General features: G+C 39.2%; 1 protein-coding gene across 7 annotated transcripts in view; it reads right to left on the bottom strand.

The window, feature by feature from the left end:
- Positions 1-11,203, bottom strand: part of MED12L (mediator complex subunit 12L) — a 337,656-nt gene that overhangs the window by 148,120 nt on the left and 178,333 nt on the right. The window lies entirely within an intron of this gene.

The raw sequence follows: 11,203 nt of genomic DNA, 5'->3' as shown, positions 1-11,203 counted from the left end.
GTACCCACCACATTGCCCATCTATTTTTAAAGACCAGGTCTTGCTCTTGCTTAGGCTGGTTGAGCTCAAGCAATCCACTGGCCTTGTCCTCCCACAGTGGTAGGATTACCAGTGTGAGCCACAGTGCCCGGCCTCCCAATTTAATGCTTCTAAAACTGAATTGCTATAGCTATTGTACATATTTAATGTGATGGCAGTTTTATTTCATTAAAATGACATTTTTAAATCAATGGGACATCTTAAAACATTGGCTTAAAAAACAAAAAAATTATATTATTATCCCCATTTTTTAGAAAAGTCTCATGATAAAAATAATCAAAATCACACAGCTTATATTTTATACCAATCTCTACATCATGGTCACAAAAGTTATCTATGTAGGCCAACCAAGAGTAAACCATTTACATGATTAAAATAATATCATTAGGAATAATGTCGACAATGAAGCTAGTGTCAGAAGTCATATAACACTCTGTTAACAATGAATTAAAAAAAATTCTTAAAATAAATAAATAAATCCCCCAAACTGAAGACAGTGGGGGGGGGAGGGGCACGCTTCCTGCTTGGGTTCCCTCCCACCACTGCCACCAGAGGTTCTGTTCACCCTCTTATCCTCATCTTGTTTCTCAATCCTTCTCCCTTTCAATAAACTCCATCATGTCATTTAAAAAAAAAGAAATTCTATTTGGGCTTGTAGCCCAGCAGTTAGGGCAGCGGCCAATACCCTGGGACTGGCGGGTTCAAAACCAAAACCTGGCCTGGGCCTGTTAAACAACAATGACAACTTCAATAAAAAAAAAATAGCCTGGCGCCTATAGTCCAGCTACTTGGGAGGCTGAAGCAAGAGAATCGCTTAAGCCCAAGAGTTTGAGGTTGTTGTGAGCTGTGATGCCACGGCATTCTACTGAGGACATAGTAAGTCTGTCTCAAAAAGAAAAAGAAAGAAAAGAAAAAAATTCTATTTGCTCTTTTAAGATTAACTGATAATTCAGAAATAACCTCAATTTTGAAATCTAAAATTTCTTATTCAGGGATTTTGGATTACATTCAATATTTCAGAATTCTCTTAGGTAGCAATAAATATTTATTCTTCCTGTTATGCAGACAAAAAATATATTCAGGAAATTTCCAAAGGGAAAATTTTCTATTCGTCACAAAACTAATTCAAAGAAGTTAATCTTGTAAAAAATCTTTGTGTGTTTGTTACTGACTCTGCTGTATTCATTAAACTATAAATATTTTATTCTCATTTGTAAACAGCATGTTACGTCAGTAGCATTTTGTTTCTAAACCAAAGTTGCAAAGTTGCCTAGGGAAACACATAAATTTAGGGTAAATACCCAAGACAAAATTGAGTGTGTGTGCGTGCACATATGTGCAAATCATAAAATACAGCTTAAACATAAAGAAATTTTATGACCACCGAGGGGAAATGTGACATACCAGGATAAAATAAACTTAGGAAAACAAGGACAAAATAAAGTTTGGGGACCGCTTAAATCTCCTAAATAGAGGAGATTTAAACACAACAAGAAGCAAATTAACAAATCAGTAAATATCTACTAGGTACATACATACAGAAAAACACTGTACTAAGAATAATATAAAATAATTTTTGGATATTCCTAAGTAACTTCTAAAAATACTTCTTAAGATCAAACATTTTCACATTTCAACATAATACAAGTACCTGGTAGACACAGAATTTAACACATTCCTCAGACCTCTACCACCACCTAGTGGTAAAATTCAGAAAACAGAAGAAGAAAACAATTTTTGTCCTGTTATAGCATGGGACTATAATACTTAACACGGCCTAGCCCATTGCTACAGTCTTCCTTTAGATACCTTTATTAGTGCTAATGTATACAACTGTATATCCTCAAACTACCTAAAAGAGAAAGAGGAACTTAAGTTACAGATGCATACTAAAAAGAACAAAAACTAAAAAGGCTAATATAAAACAAATTGCATGGTGGGAAACGCTACAAATATTGATTACTTTCTAAATTAACACACTGAAAAATTAAAAACAAAGTGTAATTTATCTATGGCTTCAAAAGTGCACAAAAATTGTAGGGTGCCAGACCCATATACCGGAGGTGGCGGGTTCAAACCCAGCCCGTGCCAAAAACTTGCAAAAAAAAAAAAAAGAATCGGCTCAAAAGTACACAAAAATCATTATCAGAATTTAAAAGGGAGAGATAAGACTGTCAGTGTTGAATAAAATTTCCCATCAGCTTGTTAAGGAACACTCATGACATACAAATGGCAACTTTCATTTTGAATACACTTAATTTTTTCTTAGAAACCATAACAGTAAGAAATCCTTTAAAATGACTGAAATGAGCCAGGCATAGTACCTCACACCAGTGATTCTAGAGGTATAAAAGCTGAAGCAGGATCACCAAGGTCAGGTGTTCAACACCAGCCTGACCAAGACCCCGGTCTCTGCTGAAAACAGAAAAATTAGTGGGTACTTCTGTGGTGGCCTGTATCCCAGCTGCTCAGGAGGATCACTTGAACCCAGAGGTTGAGGTTATTGTGACCTAGAATGATACCACAGCACTCTAGCTTCAGAAACAGAATGAAGACTCTGTCTCAATCAATCGATCCAAAGAAATAAAATCATTAAAATGATAAAGTGTGGCTCTTAAACCACACATCCTTTTTTCTCTTCATTTGGAAAATCAAGACACAGAACTAAACTGGAAATCTCTTTAATTTCCAACAATCTAGGTAGACATTTATAATAACAGTAAACTATCCGATTTCTCTCTGAATGATGCCCAAGAATAGTGACTATTAGAATTGAGCCACATGTCTGATAAAATCAGGTGGTGAATAAAGGTCTGAAAATAATCACCAGTTTTCCCAGAGCCTCCAAATCTAAGTGTAGGTTCAAATATATACAAGACTCGACAACACTCTGGACACATTTATGTATCTATTATACATATGCAAACATAGAGCATCTGTAATTAGGGCTAATGGGCTTAGTATAAAGAATGTGAATCGGCCTCTTACCCTGGTAGCTTAAGAAATTGGATTAAATGCTGAATTAAGATTTTTACTTCTAACCAAAAATATCTTCATTAACATTAAAAGCAATCTGTCGATTACCAATAATAAATTATCCTTATGTTTTTCAACACAGAAAGATAGTTGTCATTTTTCTCTTTAAGCTTGAATCTTTCGTGTTTCCAATGTCATGAAACATCTCAAGTTTACTTGAAGTTACTTGTAAGTCTCTCTCTGGGTCATCTCATCCATTCATCACAGCAACTTTGTTCACTGATATCTGTAACTTCACCTTCCCTGAGTCCATCTGACCGACCGCATGTAGTGGGGCTAATATCTTCATGGTCTGCTATTGTTCTGTAATTCCGTTTACATTTGAAAAGAATTTCACTTCCCGTCTTACCACTTTTCATTTCTTTCCTGCACTGTCATCTTTGTTGGTCAACTCTCCTTTGATTAGTTGTTGAATGTCATGGGGTTTATCACTGGCAAACAAGGAAACAACACAACTACACACTTTGCTGCCTGTGCTTGAACTGACAAATAGAGGAACAGACTGCTCACTAATAATTTTAGTCACTGTAAAAGGAGTACCAGGATTCATCACTCGTGTATGTTATTGGCACAATGATTTGGGAACTGGAGAGATACAGTTAAATTTGTACTTTATGTAATTGCTCACAGTTAACATACTGTGGTACCTAAGATCTGAACAGTGTTTCTAGGAAACTGGTAATATTTAACTAATAAAAAATATGTCTGTCAGAAATGTGAATCAGGAACTGCCTACCTGTCTCTAAGTATATAACCAAGAAGTTGTGCCTTAGTTTTTCCATAATAATATGTGATACGCAAATATTTAAGCACAACTATTTGAGAAGTTATTCTTTCAACATGAAGTGGTCAGATACTTGCCTTTATACAAAAAGAATTATGTAAACTGACCAGCAACAAATGTTACTTATGAGCCAAATGCTACTTGCATCATTATAGCTGGTGATGTGGCTTTCCAGAATGAGTTACTCTTGGCAAGACTCCAAATAAAACAGAGAATTTCATAGACAGTAGCTATGTTCTTGAAAAAATATAATTGGTGTATATTAAGACAAACAAAAATGTGTTCTATGTGTAAAAAAGACTTAAATTTCAGGCTTACATATTGATAAACAAGTTTTTCACCCACAAGAAAGTTAATGGTATAACAAGGAACCCAGGGGGCCCCTGAGAAGTGGAGGGCAGCTCTTCCCTGTCAGGCTGCTCACACTTTGCATGGTACCAAGCACTCAGGGCCCCAGTCTTCAAACATAAAGGGGTTTAAAAAAAAATCCCAAATTGAGAAAAATGCCAGCTGGACACTAATGCCTACATTGAGTACCTAGATCTGAATTTCTGAAGTATTTGTAGCCAGACAACAGAATATGCCCTACATTTCAAGCAATATACAAACCTAAGCCTCTAGGCATCAGTAAGTCCTGACTAAATTTGGGACGGGATAAAGTATTGACCATAGATAAATAGATTAATAACAGGGCAATCATTTTTATTCCTAATTATGCATAATCACAAAAATGGAAAAAAGAACCATTCAATAAGTTCTACAGTTTAAATATACAGTTCATTAAATGCCTGCTTTGAAGTTCAATGTTTCCTGGACAACTATAAATACTTATCCCATAGAAATGACTAAAATGACAAGTTTAAAATAATGTTAATATTAAGAATGATCACATCGTATACAGTGCTCGTCAGTCACGGTACTGAGTGTTTTACACATATAAACCTTCTGATCTCTATAACCCTGCACAGTAGGCATCACATTACTACAACATTTTACAGATGAACAAACTGACGTACACCAGCTATGGAAGAGCCCAGAGCTGGCAAGAACAGTGATGGTGGCAGGTTAGGAAGCTGGGAAGTCTGACTCCAAATTCCACGCTGTAACCAAGTCTTCATCACTATCTCTCCCCGCCCTATCCAAGGAGGTGCCAATTACCAGTGCCATCATACACACCCAGGCACCTCAACTGGAAACCTGAGTCCTCTCTTTTCCTCATCTCCATTAACAACCCTACAACAAATCCTGCCACCCCATCCTCAGAAATGGCAGACAAGCCATGTCTCTGCCCTGCCTGGCCCTACACCTGGGTACAGCTCAACCTCAGGGAGAAGTAGTGGACTTCATAGGATTGTCAAGGTGGGCAGATCTGTGTGCCACGCTAAAAGAAAAAAATAAACCGACTGCCATGATTTTAAACTGATGGCACTACTGCTTGAAACCTGGAGTGTTTACTCATTTTGAGGACTTTAAATACAAAATGGTTATTTTCTAACAAAATGAAAATAGTTAATGTTTTATTAAACACTCCCCACATACCAGGCACCCAACCTATAACAACCCTGTTAATCCCCACAACAAACCTATGAGGAAGTATTACCCTAGTTACTTAGAAATGAAGCAGTTAAATAACTTTTCCAAGGTCACACAGTTAATAGAGGCTACTGGTGGCATCCACACCTAAGCAAGCTGGCTCCAGAAGTGCATTACTAAAATGCACTCAAAACTAAAATGAAGTGCATTCCCCAAGGTATTAAGCATATTACCAAAGGTCTTGCTAAGTATTTATGTCACCAAATGCTATTAATGCAAACTATATCAATGCTATAAATATGTCTGGGGTGAAAGCTGGGAAGCGCTCCCAAGTAAAACCTGAATAAACCGCTTAATATTAAGACAACATTAAGTCAAGCCAGTCATGCATTTTTTGATAATTTTACTTTCTTATAATAAGAATGGCTATGTGTTGGGCGGCGCCTGTAGCTCAAGGAGTAGGGCACGGGTCCCATATGCTGGAGGTGGTGGGTTCAAACCCAGCCCCGGCCAAAAACCACAAAAAAAAAAAAAAAAAAAAAGAATGGCTATGTGACTTCTTGTCAGAACCTGGACACCTGTGAGAGTGAAAGTTCCAATCACCACGTTGGGACAGCAGGTGTAAACCAGAGCAGTATGGGCAGGAAAGCACATGTGGTCTTAAGTTCACAGCACACATGCAAATGTAGGCCCGTGTGAGAATCACATTACCTAGAAAAGACAGGGAACTTGAGGAATCCAGACATCTCACCAACAAGAAGCCTCCACTGGGAGGCTTCGTCTGCCCTGCTAGCTAACACTAACTGTGAACCCCAGATGTGGGACAAGCAGCTATTCAAGAAAAATCTCTAATGGATGCCTGGGAGCATGGATAATGGTTTTCTGAGTTAGCGCTTTTTGCTTGTGGTTTTGCTTAAAACCACAAGAAAGAAAGCAGCCCATCCAAACTGAGTATGTTTTGTTTGCATTTGCTTCCTGAAAGAATGCATGACCCTAATTCTAATTTATGTTCTTTCTGTCCTCCAAAGCAAAACCACCACAAATCTTTCGTAACGCTATTTACTACTAGATACAAGATTTATGCTTGTTATGATTTCAAGAGATCTTAGAGACTGAGGCTACATTTGCCTTTCCAAGGCACATGGAGACCACAGCTAAACAAACAGGCTGACCAGGAGGCAGAACCCGTGAGTGCACAATGCACTCTAATACAACAGAGGGGCTTGGGTGGCGCCTGTGGCTCAGTGGGTAGGGCACCAGCCCCGTGTATCGAGGGTGGCGGGTTCGAACCCGGCCCTGGACAAACTGCAACAAAAAAATAGCCTGGGGTGTTGTGGCAGGTGCCTGTATTACCAGCTACTCGGGAGGCTGAGGCAAGAGAATCGCCTAAGCCCAGGAGTTGAAGGTTGCTGGGAGCTGTGACACCACAACACTCTACCGAGGACGATAAAATGAGACTCTGTCCCTTTAAAAAAAAACAGGGGCCTGGTAACTGCCACTAAGGAAGTCTGTGATTCTCCTGGTGGAGGCTGATAGTGCCTGCATCCTTGCAGAAGACAAGGGTTCTGATGAATCCTCCTACCATGATTAATGCAGGTGTTAGCCACATGCTCCCACCATTCAACCCACCTGCCTCACATCATTTCTGATGCTGTAACGACATACTTTAAACTAGGTAATTTATATACAACACAAATGTACTGCTCTGGAAGTTGGGGAGTCCAAGATCTAGGAGCCAACAGATTTGTTGTGTGCGGAAGGCCTGTTGCTCATTCATGCTACCTCCCCCGTGTCCCCAAGTAGTGGAAAGGCAAAGAGGGCGAACGAGCTCCCGAGGGCCTACTTTAGAAGGGCACTAACCCCTGTTGTGAGGGCTCCACCCTCATGACCTAGTCACCTCCCTAAGACCCCACATGAACATGCTGGTGATTCAATCTCAACATGTAGGTTTTGCATTTAGGACCACCTCATGGTCACTGAGAGTCAGATGAGAGGGACAAGCACAGGACCCGCTGGAGGACTAAATAGAGAAACTCGTTCTCACCGGCTCTTCATTCTGATTCAACAAACTGGTCCATAGAAAGGATAACTAAAATGATATGCAGCTATCTATAGCATTTCATAGTAAGGCCACCAAGAAAACGGAATTGCCAAGATAACCACACACCATCTGGAAACACAAACTAGTTTGCTCAGCATTTAATACAGCTTTGCTAGGTAGAGAAGAGTGACTCTACACAATTTTAGATGTGGCACACTCTTCAGATGAAGGGGTGGGGACAACGCACCACATGTGACCACCCACAGCACTTCCCTTGACTTTAAGTCAAGCTCAGTTCCCTGAAATCACAACACCACAAACCCGCCCCCGTGCTCCTCCACACAGCAGGACACAGAGCAGAACAAACTGTTTATAAGAACAACTCTGGGAAAGTTTATCTGATAAAAATGCAGTATTTCCCTACGTTTGTAAGTCTCATTTCAGGTCTCTCAAGGCTCATTTTCCTAACTTGTTCTATTGATATACTAAAAAACTAACACAGTTGGAGCACTCAGCAAAGAAACTGACTTACACAAAGTTGTGTTACCTATCTGTGCTGAATCTTTACGCGTGCGGACCAGGGTTTGAAATACCTACAAAAGGGGTTCAAAAGTGAGCCCATGTGAATGCTTAGATGAGTGAATGCCTCTTGAATAATAGTATTTAAAATATTCATAGCTTTATATTAACTTATAGAACCAGGGAACAGAGTTGGGGCATATTCCCATATATTCACTCAACAAACACTTCTGTACCTACCATTGTAATGGATACCAGGAACATAAAAATGAAGCCGGCAAACACAGGCACTGCCCACTCTAGTTAGGCATGATTTTAAAACGCAGGCCATGTCAGAAGAATACTAACAACAACAGGAGTGTCAGGGACACTTCCAAAGATTGTGATACCTTAGGGAGCCTTGAGAGCAGACAGAAGCAGAATGAAGATAATGAGAAATGACACTTTTTTTTTGTTGTTGGTTTTTGAGAGAGTCTCACTTTGTCACCCTCGGTAGAGTGCAGTAGCGTCATAGATCACAGCAACCTCAAACTCTTGGGCTGAAGTGATTCTCTTGCCTCAGCCTCCCAAGTAGCTGGGACTACGGGAGCCTGCCACAACATCCGGCTATTTTCAGACACACGGTCTTGTTCTTGCTCAGGTTGGTCTTGAACTCTTCAGCTCAAGAGATGTACCTGCTCCAGCCTCCCAAAGTGCTGGGATTACAGGCATGAGCCAAAACTACATAAAAGTGGAAAGTTTTGTTTTGTAATAAAGTTCTAAATTTTGATTCTTTGTTCATATCAGCTAAAATTCATTCTTTCCTACTGTTTTCCCACTTTTAAGACAGCTTTAGTGAGGTATAATTTATACACCATAGAATTCCCCCATATGAAGTATATAACTAAATGACTTCTAGTATATTCACAGAGTGGTGTATCCACCAACACAACTAACTTTAGAACATTACCAAAAGCACAGAAAATCTGTTTAAATACTTCAACTAATTGGGAATATTCAACTCAGGACTATAACAAAGTGAAGTTTTGTGAAAGGTCCACAAAATATGTAAATGTAGCACATATTATTAATTCATTTTATAAACTGCTACTATGTTTAATCTACCAGAAGGTGGTGATATTGTACCAGAGGTCTGTTCCTCCATTATAATTCTCAAATAAAAGCAAGTACACAATTACCAGTGAATTTCCATGCCTGTCACTCATTACAAGAGGTTTATACAAAGACATTCTTATACAATGGGGTGATTTATACCATGTTTGAATGATGTGATTTCTGCCCCCTCCCACCGCTTCTCTACATCAATAAACTGGTAGGATTTAATAACAAATATAAGGAAACATAAAAAGATACGTCTGCACTCAATGTTTTTCTGCCACACTGCACATATTAAAAGCAATCAATCATTTTGCTACAAAACTCACACATTTCATGGCATACTGAATTATAAAGTCCACAACATGACATTTTGGACCTTACATAGCCCCACCTCTGCTGACGTTCCTACCATTAGACCTCTAGTCATAGGGTTCTTTAACACAGTATTAGACTGACTTTCGACCCACTGTATAAACAAAAGCGCTTTCCAGCAAGAAGGATTTCAGGTGGTAGTTCCCTCACAAGGGCAACTTCCAAACTTGCTTCCTTTAAATATCCTTGCACTTGCATATGTTTATATTGAATTTCATACTAAAAACTCTGTGTTCTAGTCCACTGGATTCCTGGCTCCAGCCATGCTCCCCAACACACACACACACACACACACACAAAATTCCAAATCATCTGCTAGCAAAGCCTTTAAAAAAACAGAAAACTCTTTATGTAACCCAATAGCAGCTGAACATTCGTTGTAAACATTCAAATTTATGTAAGTGCCCATCGAGAGGGGCTGATAAAATAACTTACGGGATGCTACAAAGGTTGGGGAAAGAATAAGGTGCATCCACACAGCACTCACAGGAGCACGTCCCCAAGCAGCAAACAGGGAGGTGCCACAGGTGCCACTGCGTCTCACCACGCTCAGTGAAGTAACTGGGGGAAAGCTTCAGGAGGGCAACAACAATAAAGCTGTTTTGTACTTACTTTAAAAAAAAAAAAATTCAAAACACAAAACATTAGGAGTCATGCATAGTTGAATTTTGGAGACCAGAGCGAGAGAGACCATTTATGGACTCAAGATGGGAGTCAGACAGCTTTTACGTGCACTCGATGACAGGCTGGATGAACACCGACTGGAAATGATTACAGACATATTTGGGGATTACATGTGTTAAACTCACTCTATTTGTAGTACCAATACACAAGGGACGTTTATATATAACCAGTCTTATTACTAACAAAGCAGGGTCCTGCCTAGAAATGGTATTGGGGAGAGGAAATGTATGTCCACGTGCATCTGGGGTGGGTGGGGGCAGCCGTGATACCAGGGTATGTGGAGGGCTCAGCAGGAAAGATCAATTAGGAAGAAATCTCACGGTCCTTTAATTTTGGTATTCCACAAGAGGAGATGGAAACTTAGAACTATTTAGCATAAATCAAAACACCACATGAATAAAAGAAAAATAAACACAGACTATTTTAGATTTTGTTTTTGTTCAAAAAAGACTCCTGAGCATAACATGTCCTCTATTATTGTTTTTATTTAATTATGATCACTTACTTTGTATTATGCCTGGTTTCTGGTATTGAATAAAGCTGAGTTACTTATGTTCCTAAAAGTCATATAAAATGTCTAATTTTAAGAACATGAAACAGGCCAGGGACAGTGGCACCTCACCCCTATAAACCTAGCATTTTGGGAGCCTAAGTCAGGAAGATTGCTTGAAGCCAGGATGTTGAGACCATCCTGAGAAAGAGCGAGACATTGTGCCTAAAAATCAGCTGGGCGTGGTGATATATGCCTATAGTCTCAGCTACTGGGGTAGAGGGTGTGAGGATAGCTTGAGCCCAGAGTGAATTACGATGACAATACTGCACTTGAACCTAGGTGACAGAGCAAGATTCTGCCTCAAGAAAAATATAATCAGAAAATATTTTTTTCAGGCTAAAATATTTATTCAAATATTAATAAGATACTTAATGCCAATTCTAAGAAAACTGTGTACAAGCTGGCCTTTGCCTTTAAGCCAATTTAGAAAATGCTCACCATAAATCTTATGGAAAAACAAAATGGCAGCAGGACCAATTTTAAATCTTGCATGAAAATATATCTGTATTGGTCACCACTATGTCCATGCTCCCATAAGCTCCAG

Source organism: Nycticebus coucang, chromosome 8, assembly GCF_027406575.1.
Source record: "Nycticebus coucang isolate mNycCou1 chromosome 8, mNycCou1.pri, whole genome shotgun sequence".
Taxonomy (NCBI): domain Eukaryota; kingdom Metazoa; phylum Chordata; class Mammalia; order Primates; family Lorisidae; genus Nycticebus; species Nycticebus coucang.
Note: the sequence above shows the minus strand (reverse complement) of the source record. Positions and strands in the feature narration are given on the sequence as shown.